At 43.9% G+C, this 15,224-nt stretch overlaps 1 protein-coding gene across 1 annotated transcript in view; it reads right to left on the bottom strand.

Moving 5' to 3' along the window:
* The window catches only part of KCNH7 (potassium voltage-gated channel subfamily H member 7), a 384,158-nt gene that overhangs the window by 255,655 nt on the left and 113,279 nt on the right, over positions 1-15,224 (bottom strand). The gene's annotated exons all lie outside the window — the stretch shown is intronic.

The following is a 15,224-nucleotide window of genomic DNA, read 5'->3' as shown; positions in this document are numbered from 1 at the left end:
AAAAGTACTGGGGTCAAATAACCCCAGCAAGGTGTTCGTCTAGCTTTGTCTTAAAGACCCCCAAGGTAGGAGCCAGCACCACTTCGCTTGGAAGTTGGTTCCAGATCCTAGCTGCCCTGACAGTAAAGTAGCGCCTCATGATGTCTAGTCTGAATCTACCCTCTGCCAGCTTGTGACCATTATTTCTAGTCACTCCTGGTAGTGCTTGGGGAAACAGGAACTCACCCGATGCCTGCTGGTCCCCTCTGACTAGTTTGTAACAGGCCACTAGATCTCCCCTCAGCCTTCTCTTCTGGAGGGTGAATAGGTTCAGGTCCCTTAGCTTCTCCTCATATGGCCTGCCCTGCTGTCCCCTGATCATGCAAGTGGCCCTCCTCTGGACCCTCTCCATCCTGTCCACATCCCTCTTGAAGTGTGGCGCCCAGAACTGGATGCAGTACTACAGCTGAAGCCGGACCAGTGTTGCATACAGGGGGAATATCACCTCCTTGGACCTGCCTGAGATGCATCTGTGGATGCATGACAAGGTATGGTTGACCTTCCAGACTGCATCCCCACACTGCTGGCCCATGTTCATCTTGGCATCAATGATGACTCCCAAGATCCTTTTCTGCCTCTGCACTGACAAGAAGGGAGTTCCCCAGCGTGTAGGTATGCTGCTGGTTCTTCCTCCCCGGTGCATCACCTTGCACTTGTCAGTGTTGAAACCCATCCTGTTCTCATCCACCCAACCCTGTAACCTGTTTAGGTCCAATTGCAGCCTATTCCTCCCTTCTAGCATGCCCACATCCCCCCACATCTTAGTGTCATCAGCAAACTTGAATAGGGTGCTTTCTACCTCCTCGTCCAAGTCACTGATGAAGATGTTGAACAGTGCAGGCCTGAGGACTGAGCCCTGCAGAACCCCACTGCCCACATCCCTCCAGGCTGAACAAGACCCGTCCACCACCACTCTCTGGGTGCAGCCCTCCAGCCATTTAGCAACCCATTTGACTGTTTAGGTGTAGACACCACAGTCCCCAAGTTTTTTAATGAGAATTGGGTGAGAGGCAGTGTTGAAGGCATTCCTGAAGTCCAGAAAGACTATGCCCACTGCTAACCCTGCATCTAAGGATTTGGTGACCTGGTCATCGAAGGCCACCAGGTTGGTCTGACAGGACCTGCCTCTAATTAACCCATATTTTGAGTCTAGTGAATTCTGAATAATCTTTAGGAAAACAGCAGGATGATCCATCATCAGACTTGGGTCCCTGGGCCTGTCCTGCTCCAATATAAAAGGATATAAATGGCTTCCATTTTGGCACAGAGTTCTACTGTGACAGAGAGCTGTGTTGCATGTAGGTATAGCACATCAGAACCTCAGTTAGAATCATCAGCAATGATGAAACGAGAAGTCTGACTTTTAAATCAAGCCCATTTGTGTTGAATGTGTTTTCTTTTTAGCATTCTAATTTTATCACATCATGAATGCTCCAGCTGGAAGCAATGTCTGACAGTTGATTTGAGGAAATTTTATTTTATTTTTAAACGCAGAACAGAATAATTGTAGGTCTCTCCAGCCAAGGTTCTCATAAAGGTTTTACGGATAATGAAATGCGTTAAATAATTACTTTACTGAACATAGAAGAGATTGTAATGTAGTACATCCCAGTGCAGGGTGCTTTCTGTGAGTTACACACTCATGGAACTTCTGCAGATATTTTCATTTCTAAAAAATTATTCAGCTGCTACAAGGTAACTTTCAAATATGAACCATTGTTATGGCTGACATTACCAGGTGACATCTGCTGAATTCTTATATAAAGATTTTCATGTTCTTTTTCCTAATGTGCAAGTAAGCTTTCAGTTTTTGGGGCTAGGTACAGTCAGTCAAAAAGCCTGAGGCTGAATTGATTCAGTCTTTGCAGGTTAGTCTAACCATACAGATGACACTGAAACAGAAGTGAACAGACGTTTATCTTTGGTACAGGAAATGCAACCACATGCCTGCACTGGCTCAGGCCAGAAGCCAGGGTGCACTAGAGCATGGCTCTCTGGTTGTGTTCACTTCCTCTTCCTGCTGTTCCTGAGGTCTCTGGGATTTGTAATCCACAATTATAGCAGCACGACTCTGCAGGGTTGCTCATCACTTCCTCTTCCTGCTTCCAGATGCCTCTGGGATTGCAGTCCATAGTTGCAGCCAGCAGTAAGTTTGAGCGGGGTAAGGGGTGTTTAACTCCCATCCCATCCCTGACCCCAAAACCCAGCCAGGGTTTGTCTGGGGGGTCAGTCTAATTCTTAAGTAGGGAGGCAGTTAGTTGTCCCTGTCCCTCCTCCCCCAATGTAGACTGTACTGCATCCCCACCCGGGCTTGCCCCCTAACTCCTCCCCCCCCCAGCACCCTCTTGTCAGCCAGCTCTCACTGCTCCAGCTAGGGAGCAGGGGCGCGGGGCCAGCCCTGCCCTCTGAAGCAGATAGCACAGTCAGCCCAGGGCTGAAAAGCATGCTAGGATGCTGAGGGGACTGTGATTTAACTTGAAGCAGGAGGCAATCTGGGTAGGGTGGCCATCACAGAGGACATTCTGGTTTTCCACTACTCTGTCCTCTATTGATACGAAACCCAATGCCTTTATGTCCTCTATTTTTCTCTTCAAGAGAAAAATAGAGGACATAAAGGTGTCTGGTTTCATATCAATAGAGGACAGAGGACAACTAGACTGTCCTCTATGATGGCCACCCTAGGTCTTGGACAAAATTTTATAAACTGGTTTGATCCGAATACTACATTCAACCAGGTTTAAACCAGTTAACATTCAACCACCTAAACCAGTTTTAGCCTATTTGAAACTGGTTTATGTGGACTGAACTTCTGTTCTGTTACAGGTTTAAACTCATTTCTTATCACTTAAGCTAGTTTATTTCTAACTTCTGTCCCTAGCCTGGAAAAGAGGCTATGGTGATGCTGGCTTTGGATTCTGTGTGGTTCTCTAGAGAGGTAGTGGTCCTTGGAGACAACACAAAGCAAGAAACAAACGAATTTACCTGTCTTCAACTCTGATTCAAGTTGATTCTCGGGGGGCGGTGTTCCTTAGAAACTAGGTATAGACGTTGGGTGGCAATTCTTCTAATAACAGATTGCCTGAATACCGTTTGAATACCTAGGGTCCAAGAGTGATACACTTACTTACTTACAGACTTTACATTACTGATTAGGAAACCAATCTGCACAGTCCTGTAAATCTGTTATTTGAAAGAGCAATAACCACTGGTCAAGAGAGACACTGATATCTGGGGAAAATGGCAACATCCAAATGGGTGTTAAATGAAAAACCCATGGGCAACAGCTTGAATATTAATATAATTAAATATCTAACTCCTAAGTAGACAGAGGTAGTTGGTGTTATTAGTCTGAAGTCAGACAGAAGGAGCAGGGTGCTCTGTTAGTTCTGTTGATGCAATGGAAAAGTTGTTGCTTTCAAGGATTTCTGGGGAACAGAATGAGGGATTAAAATCCTACTATGAAACTGAAGTCACCTTTAACCATATGTGCAAGAGGTAGAGAAAATGAAGAAAAATGTCATGTATAGCATGCAAAGCCTTAACTGCCTGCATCAAGAGCTCAAAGCACGTGAGTCTGTCCAGAATTTTCATTTTGTTGGGCTGGAATGAGATGAGAACTTTGTTCTTAATTATTATTGTATTTTCAAACACAGACAAGACAGATTTGACGGATTTTTAAAAAAAATTGGAATTCCTTTTTTTCATATTTAGTGTTTAGTTTGATGGCATTACAAACAGATTTCCCTGACCCTTGCTTCAGGACAACAAAACCCAAACTGGTAAATGGATTCTATTATAAATGAGAGTTTTCACACTTGTGTGTGTTGTTTTCGTAGTCATTGATCCACAGTAGAGTCAACTGTTTAATTCAAGGTTACTCCATATTACCTGTGCAGGCCAATTTTTCTCTCTGGGAAAGAACATTTTAAAAAATCATCTTGTCAGTCATCAACTCAAATAGACTGCAACTGGCAAGAAGAAAAAAATGCACAGGGAAAAGCCATAGTACATTTCATGTGCTCACTGAACTCCACTGTCAGAAGGAAAAATAATGATTGTAGTTATAATTAGGGACCTACTGAAATAGTGATTTTGTGATTTTTGTGAAAACTGATTTTGGGCAGGCTCTGCAAAAAAGCACAGGCTCTGCAAAAAGTATGGGCTCCATGCTTTTGGCTAGGTCCCTGAAAAAAAAACAACACAAAAATAAAATGCTGCCCTAGGGAGCCAGCAGTCCTCTTAACCGCTGAGGCCCAGCCATGCAGTCTGCCAGGAGGGAAGCTGCAGGCACAGCAAGATGGCTACTGTAGCCAGCCCCTGGTCTGTCTGTCATATGGTCTTGGCCCTCCACCAATTGGTAGTGAGGGGTAGGGCAGCATGATGGACAGCCCATGCAGCCAATCAGCAGTGAGGGGCAGGGCTGCTTGACCAATCATCTGGGGGGGGGGGAGGGAGGGGGGAGTGCTGTGCTGAGCCTGTGAAAATGGCTGCCAGCCTCAGGATCTGCCAGCAGCTGCCTCAAGTTTGGTAGAACCCTACTTATAATTCTATCTGCAATATGCAAAATAGAGCCTTAACACTATAAGAAAATGATACATTTAATATATGTTTTTTATTGGTATTTGAGGTCCGGAATGCTTCTGGGAGATTAAATATTACTCTTCAAAAGTATTTTTCATCAGCATGTGATGAAGTTCAGGCTCAGAAAAACTTATGCATCCCTGATTTAGTTAGTCAATAAGGTGCATCTCTACCCTGCCTTCTTGAAAGATATTTTATTTTCAAAGGTACATACATAAAAGTTAACTGGGTCATATATATATAAATAGGAGCAGGAGGCAGAAAGGAGCTGTAGATACCATACTCTCCAGGAACTCCATGACACAAGGGGACCCTGGTAATATAGCATGCCCTTTGGCTTGGTTCAGAAGTGAGGATGGGCAAGTGCAGGGCAGATCCAGGATTTGGAAAAAGGGGTACAGCAAATGCCATCAGCGCTACTCCTCAGATCATGGCATGGCAGGGCAGGGGGGGGAGTAGGGGCAAGATCCCACTGGAGCCCTCTGGTCAGAAGGGTCTAGCAGTGGGAGGGGAGGCTAGTAAGGGAGCAGGGACATGAAAGAGGGACCTGCCCACAGCAGCTGCCACTGCTGGTGTCCCTAGTCAAGACAGATACCTGCACAGATAGTACACCTTCCTGCTCCTTCTTCTGAGCTAGCCCCCCATACCCATGCTCTCTGCTGACCAGGAACAGGGGTAGGAAAAGGGTACTTGTGCACCTTTGCTGTCCTAACTGAGCCTGGAACCTTGTCTAGCCGCTCCCTGCAGCCCCTGGCAGGAACAGGGCAAGGGCAACTTTTCTCCCCCTCCAGCCCTGAGTCAGCTGGGGACAGAGGCAGTGGCAGGTGGGTTTGCCATTCCTGCACCTGCTTCCTGCCCAGCCCACCTGGGGCTCCCACATCAGACCAAGGACTCCACCAGTGTCTTGAAAGTCTGTCTGCAGCAGCAGCTGTGTTACCTGATAACGCTTGAGCTCCCCACACTGCAGCAGCTGCTGCTGCTGCTGCTGCTATGCAGCAGGTGCAAGCTCTGGCTGCTGCATCTGGGAGATGATAACCCCATACCCTGCTTGCAGAACTGCTTCCCTAGTGGTCTCCCCCCAGATTCCCAGTTTGGAGTCCCTCCAAATCTCATGCCCCACTTGCCCCCCCCTGTAAAAATGGTAGCATCCTCCAGTTGAAGCCCACAAACTATGCCCATGACACAGAAGAAGCAGCTGGAGTGTAGGGAGACCAGTCTGTGTCAGATAATGCTGTCACTACAGCTCTCAGATTGATGGAGCAATAATCTATCTCCACTCCCACTCCTTTCCAACTGCCACCTACCTCAGTGCCCAGATGGATCCGGGATCTTCTTCCCTACATCAGAAGCGGGAATCAAAGAAGGTTGTGTCCGCACTACTGGGTCCCCTTAGATTTGCCTCTGGCCCCACTTGATCCTTCCTCTCCCTTTTCAGGTATCTCTTGGAGTGCTCTGAGCTGACAGCCTCTCAGTTAAACTGTGCACAGATTGCATCTGTCTCTACACATTTGAACTGCCCTACCCTGATTTAGCTGGGAGCTCAAGACAGTCTATCTCCATGCAAGACTACTAATCAGGGAAGACTACTGCCCCTGCTATTGTCTCTTTCTTGAGACCAACAGAGTGATAGTCCTCTCATTTAGTGGTTTAAATTAGAAATTACTGCCTCTAGTGTCAATGAAATAATGATAATATAAAACAGTATATGCAACAACCCACATACCATTTCTATAAGTGCTAGACTTACAGGCAATGAAGCGAGCTTGTGATCATTGCAACAGGTAGCTTGGCATAGCCCGGTTTCACCCTGAAGATGCATCACATTTAAATAGTATAAAAATTGCTGACCATGTTTAAATGGAGGAAAGCAAGGTAGTTGTCATACACAAGCCACTGTCTCACTGAATCATATAATTAGGGGAAATAAGGATTGGAAGGGACCTGAGGAAGTCATCTCATCCAATCCCCTGCTTAAAGCAGGACCATTCCCAAATGTAATCCCAGTGAAGGCTTTGTGTAGCCAGGTCTTAAAAACCTCCTAGGATGGAGATTCTACCACCTGTCTGGGGAACTTATTACCTTTATCACTTTCCTAGTGAAAGTTTCTCCTAATATCTAACTTAAACTTCTCTTGTTGCAACGTGAGCCTGTTGCTCCTTGCTCTGTCATCTGCCATCACTGAAAATGGTTTAGCTCCATCCTCTTTATAACTACCCTTCAGGTAGTTGAAGGCTGCTATTAAATCCCAATTCAGTCTTCTCTTCTTTAGACTAAATAAGCCCAGTTCCCTTGGCATCTCTTCATAAGTCACATGCCCCAGCTCCCAGACCATTTTTGTTGCCCTCTGCTGGACACTCTCATGCTTGTCTACATCCTTTCTGTAGTCTACATCCTTTCTTGTGTCTCCAAACTAGACACAGTCTAGCCGGTACCAGTGCATGGGATTGTTCTGTCCTAAGTGCAGGACTTTGCATTTGTCTTTGGTGAACCTCATGAGATTTTTTTGGGGTCCAATCCTCCAATTTGTCAAGGTCTCTCTGAATCCTAGGCCTACCCTCTATTTTATCTACTAGTCCCCCCAGCTTAGTGTCATCTGCAAACTTGCCAAACGTGCACTCCATCCCATCTTCCAGGTCATTGATGAAGATATTGAATAAAACCGGCTCCAGGACTGACTCCTGGGGCACTCCACTTGATACTGGCTGCCAACTAGACCTCAAGCCATTGATTAATACCCATTGAGCCCAATGATCCAGCTAATTTTCTATTGTAGTTGGTCAGGCATAACTTGCCCTTTGCAAATCCATGCTGTTCCTAATCACCGTTTCTTCTTCGAAGTGCTTAGAAACGTATTCTGTGAGGACCTGCTTCCATGATTTTTCCAAAGTCTGAGGTGAGGTTGACAGTTTGTAGTTCCCTGGATCCTTTTTCCCTTAAAGATGGGTACTATATTTGCCCTTTTCCAATCACCTGTGACCTTTCCCAATTGCCATGTTTTCAAAGATAATGGCCAGCAGCTCTGCATTCACATCAGCCAACTCCCTCAGCACCCTCAGGTGCATTTCATCTGGCCCCATGGACTTCTGCACATCTAGTTTTTCTAAATAGTTCCTAACCTGTTCTTTTGTCACCATTAGCTGCTCACTTCCTCCCTAAACTGTGCTGCCAGGTGCAGTATGCTGGGATCTAACTTTGCCTTTGAAGACTGGGGTGAAAAAAAGCATTGAGTACTTCTGCCTCATAGTTATGATGTCACGATAAATTGTTTTTAAAAAAATCTTTTATTCCTCTGTAGGCTCCCACTCAGTCTTTCCTGAAATAGTCTCTCGGGATTCCTCAAAAAAATAAGAATCTGCCTGTGGAGGGGCTGAGGGAAACTTTTAATAGGCCATCATTTCAAAGAACTAAATGGAAACAAAGTGTTCATCCTGACAGGAATTCTAAGAGAAAAAAAATGTTATTCTTAATATTTTCTACATAGTTTGCCTACAGGCAGTTTAAGGAATCCATCATTTCATTGCTAGACATTTAGAAGAAAAAGAAACAACCCCCTCCAACCAACCTCCTCCTCCCAAATTAAAAACACATCAAATAAAAACAATTGATATTTTAGGATTCCTTGCTCATATGGTTCAATTTTCATTAAACTGTGAAAAGGTGTCTCATTTCTGGCTCACTAACAGAGTAGCGATGGACAGAAGACAGGACTTGCAAGCAGTTCAACCTCTGGCCTTCCTTGAAAATCTCACCTGCTCTGTGTCAGTCTCCTTTCAGCCTTCAGATAAAAAGCTCTCTTGAAAGCTAACAATATTTATATATTTCAGTGTGTAGTCTCTGTGTTATCTGAGTTTGACATGAGCCAGGAAGATATGAGTCAATTTCTGAAATCCTTTCTAAAGCTAGATCAGCACACCCTGTAGAGAACCATCATCAGGGAAGACTGCTTATGTGTGGAAGCAGGAAACATCCTAGAGAGATAGCATTGGGACTGATGTGAAAATCCTGGTATGCTGCCAAAAATGCTACCTGCGACCCAGGCACTGGTCCTTTTCTAGCTCCTATACAGAACTAGCTCTTATACAGAACCATCATTGCATCCAGTTATTAGGCATCTAAACCAGGCAAAAGGGGAAGGCAGTTTTTGGAGGTCATTCTTTCTTCCATGCAGGAAGAAGAAATGCATTGTGCACATATCCTGTGGGAAAAAAAACCAGGGACTCTGGTTTTCAACAGACTTCAGTGCAAAATTTGCACTCTGCGTAAAGACTGACTAAGGAACTCAGTATCTGTACTGAAATGTCAGTGGTCTTTTCTGCTAATTTTAATCCCTGTAGTTAAATTTACAGGCTTTGAGTTCACTCTTTTTAAAAGAGCTTGCTTCATGGTTAGGAGTTCTTAAGCTTTGTTGCTGTTGGGTATCAAATCTGATAGCCACAATTTGAACTCCATAACACTTCAACAGAAAGCAGTGAAAAGTATGACTACTGACTTCTGAACCACAAAGGATCTTGGGTATAATGTCAATAAATATCCAAAGGTGTCAATCCGTATCTGAAGCTCATCCTCTTTTAAGTGAAAAATCCCATCTGAATACTACCTTTCTCAAGATTGCTTTCAGAACAACTACTTCTGAATGAAAACAAGAAAGACAGATGACTGGAAAAAATAACAACTAGATACAAGTTTTAGCTGCACTTAAGTTTTGTAGAAATGCAGGTCAAACTTGCATTAAATTATGTCCATTAGCCTGCTTGTAAGTGCTGGATGTTGCATTTAAATAAATGTAATTGGGCTTAAAATAGATACCTTGTACAGCAATGGACTTTAACTACAAAATGCTAAGCATGCCCTCAGCACTTACATTTATTTAAGAGGGATCTGAACTACCCTCAAGGGGTAATAACAGGGGTGGGAGGAAAATTATTCAAAGCGAATAAGGTCTATCAAACAAAGATTAATAACCTAAAACTGAAACCAGGAAAATTTAGTTGAGACATAAGCAAAAGCATTTAGAACAATTAGACAGTGGAATAATCTGCCAAGCGATGTTGCTCAGGCAACAACTCTAGAGGTGTTTAAAAACAGACTAAATAAAACACCTAAGAGAAAACACTAGCATCACTAAAAACTGTTTTATTCCCACTTTGAAGCTATATTTTATGTTGAATTCTCTGCAACCCCTTATTTGTGATTCTGTTAGCATCTCCTTGTATACATGCATGTTGCTGTAGACTGAGGGTAATTGATTCAAGTCATGAGATCTGTGCTTTTGCCAGGATAGATGTGCTATTTCTTTACATCTATAGCAGAAACCCAAACAAGAATGGGCACTGTGGCAGGTTCCTGGCAAGTAATCAACAAGTGAAACCACAAGAGAGAGAAGGAAACAGAATTTAAAGGCTGCTTTTTGTTCCTTACAAGAACATAGGGCTGGAGTGCACCTCCTGGGCCTTGTTCAAAGGGTTTTAACAAAAGCATCCACTTGGGCTACTCTCTTAAATCATGGCCCCAAAGCACCTAATAAAAATCCCACAAGGTGCCATAGGAAGACAACTAGAGAGGCAAGGATCCCCGCCAAGGGCTATTAGAATAGTGAGCAATTTGTTAGGCAAAATATGCTGAGATGATTCTAGCCAGCAGACCATACCTAACCTACAAAGTAAGGGGAAAAAAGTGTTGTTCCCAACATTTGTTTTGAGGGCAAATTCCTTCTGATGATTTGCTTGACCCTGAGAAAAGGAGAAAAACCAACCAGCCAGGCACATGAGACATTTTTAGAACCATTGGAGCCTACCCCAGAACATACCAGCTAATCTCCAAACTCTAGCCATAACTAATGTCCCATGATTCAAAGGAACATAACCTCCCGCTCTTCTAAACTCTCTCTTCCCCTCAAGTGGGATAATGAAGTTCAGTAGAAAGAAAAATATTTCTCTCGTCCCAACAGGAGATCAACAGAAACGCTGATGTATTGGATTTCCTGACGCCTCCTATAAATGCAAGCAGCTTATACAGAGCTCTAGTTTCCTTTCAGTTCTATCCTGGGGATATCAAATAGTTGAAAACACATACCATATGTGCTAATACCTATTCTATGTTTTAGGAGTGTTGGTTGTGGCTGTGTTGGTCTAAGGAATTAGGCAGACAAGGCTCTTTGGGTAAATGTGGTATCTTTTTAGTTGGTCTAATCTTTTAAAGTGATAGTTGGTCTAATCTAAAATGGTATCTTTTATTAGAACAACTCTCTCTCTGTGAAAACTGCCCTAACTCAACTAAAAACTTTCTGCCTAATGTATCAGACAATTGCATTAGGATTTTTTGCACAGCTACATCGAAGTAGTGGTTGATGAGGGTCCTATGATTAACCAATATGCTGAGGTCCTTCTTTTGTTACCTCCACTCTGTGGTGACTGAGGATTTTTTCAGGTTATAGAAAAAGTTTTTGGTTATTAGTCCTTAAGATCATAACTTGACACATTATATATTTACATTTAATTCAACTCTCTTACTAGACGCCACAAAGTGATCTAATGCTTCCTGTAGGATAATCTGATACTCTATAGAGGTAATACTTCCCAACTTTTTCAGCTGCAAAATTCAAAAGCGCACATCTAATTCTTTCATCAAAGTTGCTAATGTAAATATTAAAGAGGCTGGGTCCTGATGAACCCTACTAATGACCACTTTGCTTTAAGAGCTATCCTTTCAGTATAAGACTGCTACATCTCCCTCATAGTCAGCTCACTGTGCAATTATAATAAGACTTCACATTTTTTCCACTCTAGCTAAAATTCCCTATGTGGGACAGAATCAAATGCTTTGCTTAAATCAAGATAAATTAGGTCCTGTGCATTGCCCTGATCCAAGAAGTGAGTTATTTTGTCTTAAGAGGATATTAGACTGGTCTGACACTAACTTCCATGGATAAAACCATGTTGCATTTTGCACCATTCTCTGTTTGTTACCACATTCTTGATTATTCCTTCCTTCAATATTTGCTCTGAGCTCTTGCGTAGCATTAAGGTGAAACGAATTGCCCTGTTTGTGCTGGGACCTCTTTCTAATTCCATTTGTTAAATATGGAATAGTGTTAGCTGCTCTCCAATAAATTCTTAAAAAGTAATATTAATAAAGTTACTGGTTCATTGCTGGAAGTGATTCTGACATTTAGTAGCATGCCATTTCCTAAAATTAAAAATTAAAAAGGGTGAAGGAGATTCTTCTGTCATTTATCTCTTGTTGGTTCCTTGATGTCAATGGGGTGAGAGAGGAACTGAGTAGAATTTGCCAAATGGATCAGTATGTTTTGTAACCAAACCATATGAGAATGTGAGTTAAGTGATCACGGGACAGTGCAATCTTATGTTTGGGTCTTGTTACACATTACACCATGAGCTGCTCAGATGTTGATCAGTGTTAGTGATAGGTTGAGTTTGGAACAGTCACATGTTCATCCTGGAGGGCTGGAAGGCAAGAATCCCCCCTTCCTATTCCAAGCTTTCTCCTGCCCCCTGCCCCTTCGTGTCCCTCTGTTTTCTCTGCCTCCTTCTTACCCCCACCCCCCGCCCCTTAAGATTTTCTTCCCACTTCCGCTTACTTGTGTCTGTCTGCACTGTGTGTCCTGGGGAGCAGGCAGGGAAGGGTTAACTGCCAATACTGGCTTCTATGCCATCATGGAGAACACATAGCATCAGCAGTTTCTCCCTATGCTTGAAGAAGGGTGTTTTTGCCCGAAAGCTTGCAAAGAAAATTTTTTCCAACTATTTAGTTGGTCTAATAAAAGCTATCACATTTACCCAAAGAACTTTGCCTGCCAATATTGCATGTAGGCATTTTCAGAATGAAATGAAGCATTTTGATTTTTCAAGTGAAAATGAATGAATCCATTGGGACTTTTTCCTAGAGGTGAAACTTTTTTTAGCTTTCTGACTTGCTGACATTTTTTAAAACACTTACATCTTTTGTTGGACCTGAAATGAATTTTATTTAGATTTCTCACAATTGCCAGTGACCTTAAAAACCCATTATTCACCCAGCTCTTCTCCTCAGCAGGGAGCAGTATGCACTATTTGCTGTACCTGATAAGGGTGCTGGCTGGTGTTGAGGACTATCATATCTCTACACTCAATATCTATGCTCCGATGAGTGCAGGGATTGAACTTCTAATTAACTCTTCTGTGTAAGTGCAAGACAGAGAGGATTCTCCTGCTGTTGCCCATTGTTCCCTTTTTTAAGTTTCCTCCAATTTTCCACATATACCCTGAATATATGAGAAGTGATTACTGACGTCTACTTACTATGTTTTTAAAGAGACTGCTTTCAGAAATAGTGCTCAGGGCTAGGGACAGAAATTCAAAAAGCCTGAGCCTGAATTGATTCACTCTTTGCGGGTTAGTTTATGCTGCACAGTTTAAACTGATTACTAACTGGACAGACGTTGTATGTTAAATCAGGAAATGCAGACACATGCATGTAGTGGCTCAAGCCAGAAGCCGAGGGGCGCTAGAGCATGCCTGCCAGCCACTGCCAAAGGGGAGGGAAGAGAGATTCCCTCCAAGCCTCTCACCCCTCCCTGCTGGAGTGAAGGGGGTGTGGACAGGCACCAGTCAGGGCTAGCAGGACACAGGATGCCAGCCACTAGCCTTGGGGCTAAGGGAAGCTGCTGCCAAACTGAGGAGTGGAGATGGGAATAAATCCTTTCTCTGAAGCAAGCATGTATTGAACATAGCAATTTGCAAAGCATACAACAGGGAACTACTAAAAATCTTTGCTTAAACTAAGATATAGCCCAGTAAAACACAACATACACAACTTAGTCTAACTTAAAATGTAAAGCAGGAAGACAAGAGAAAGCCTTGTGTAAGCCTCACTAATTGTGAGGACAGAGTATTTCCTTACAGCCAGGCATTCAGAAAAGCTTTGTTTAGGTTTTACAGGTTCTGATTTATAATGTAAATGTAGCTCTCTGTATTCCTGGGTCTGCAACTTCCCTTAACTCCATCTCCAGCACATATGTGTGATGATTGTCAGGTCTTTGCCAACACTTCCCACCTCTCAGTCTGGTCCTTCAGTTCTTAGTTCTGGACTCACAGGTGCACGTCCTGGATTTGCACACAGGGAACTAGCTTGCCTCTCTCCCCTACTCTGGGACCTGCGTGGAATTAATCTCCCTGGCTGCCTGCAAGCTGGACAGACAGAGGAATTAACTTTGTCTCTGCCTGGCTGCAGGAAAGCCATGGAGGTGTGGCTGGGGCTGGCAAACCCTACCTGGAGTCCACAGGGTCTGCCAGGAGGGGAAGAGAGACAGGGGACGGAGGGAGGAATTTGCCTCGGGGGCCATGGAAGGCCAGCATCTGGCCCCACCCTGTTTTGGCTAGAGAGCAGAGGGGAGAGGCCAGCCCAGCTCTCTGGAGCAGAGCCCAGCCCAGAGAGCATGCCAGGGTGCTGGGAGTCTCTGATTTAACTTAAACCAGCAAGGGGTCTGGGACAGACATTGTCTAAACTGGTTTGAGCCAAATCAGTTAAGTCTGATACTACATTCAACTAGGTTATCTCAAACCGGTTTTAGCCATTTTTAACCTGGTTTCTGTGCACTGAATGTCTGTTCTGTTACAGGTTTAAATCAGTTTCTGATCAGTTGAACTGATTTATGTGTAATTGTCTGTCCCTAGCCCAGGAGAATGATGAGATTTAAGATGACAGTAACAACCACTGGTTGTGAGGCTCAGCCTTGCTAACAGCGAGACCAGAGATTTATTGAAATGGTTCAGCTCAGCTCCTGCATTTGAAAGGTAAATGCATCCAAAGATAAAGAGGACTCTGGTAGCCACAGGAAACACAATACAACTGTGTTAGGAAGAGAGGGAGAACAATTTTGGGACCTCTGTGCATCTTAGAGTTAGGCCATAGAGCCATAGGCTCCACTTACCACAGTGTGAAGAGGATTTTTTGTGATTTGAAGATAGGCCAAACAGAAGTTTGGTGTGGTTGCCTTGGGAGAAGTTTAGCATGCGGTTTCTTAGTGTTCATATAAATAAAACTAAATTCTTATTTTCCTTCCTCACGTCTTCCAGTTTTGTACTGGACTGTAATTTCAAGCCAAGTGTATTCCTGCTACTGGGTGAGTGCATGGATGAGGCAGAGCACGAGGAGTTCACACACGCAGTCTAAACACAATCAGTCTTTGGATTCATGGGTGTAAGGTCTGTGTGCCTAGCATCTCTAGCTGTGCAAGCCACTTCACAGCATGTAGTGCATTATTCATAGATTCATAGATAGTAAAGCTGGAAGGGACTTCAGAAGATCATTGGGTTCAGCCTGCTGCACCAAGCAGGGAAGATAACTGGGGGTCAGGTGACGCCAGCAAGGTGATTGTCTAGTCTCCTCTTGAAGATTTCCAGGGTGGGGGTGATTGTACCACCTCTGCAGGGAGCTTATTCCACAGTCTGGACAACCTGACTCGGGGTGGCAAGTGCTGACTGCCTGCAGGTGCTGCCAGCAGTGTTGGCAGTGCCTTTTCACACGGGGTGCACTGCAACGCTCAGGGAGTGCATGTGTACCTACCTGTGTGCACCCTCTACGTATCACCAGTGCACCAGAGTGCC

Source organism: Crocodylus porosus, unplaced genomic scaffold (genome assembly GCF_001723895.1).
Source record: "Crocodylus porosus isolate Cpor-Errol unplaced genomic scaffold, CroPor_comp1, whole genome shotgun sequence".
NCBI classification, from domain to species: Eukaryota; Metazoa; Chordata; order Crocodylia; family Crocodylidae; genus Crocodylus; species Crocodylus porosus.
Note: the sequence above shows the minus strand (reverse complement) of the source record. Positions and strands in the feature narration are given on the sequence as shown.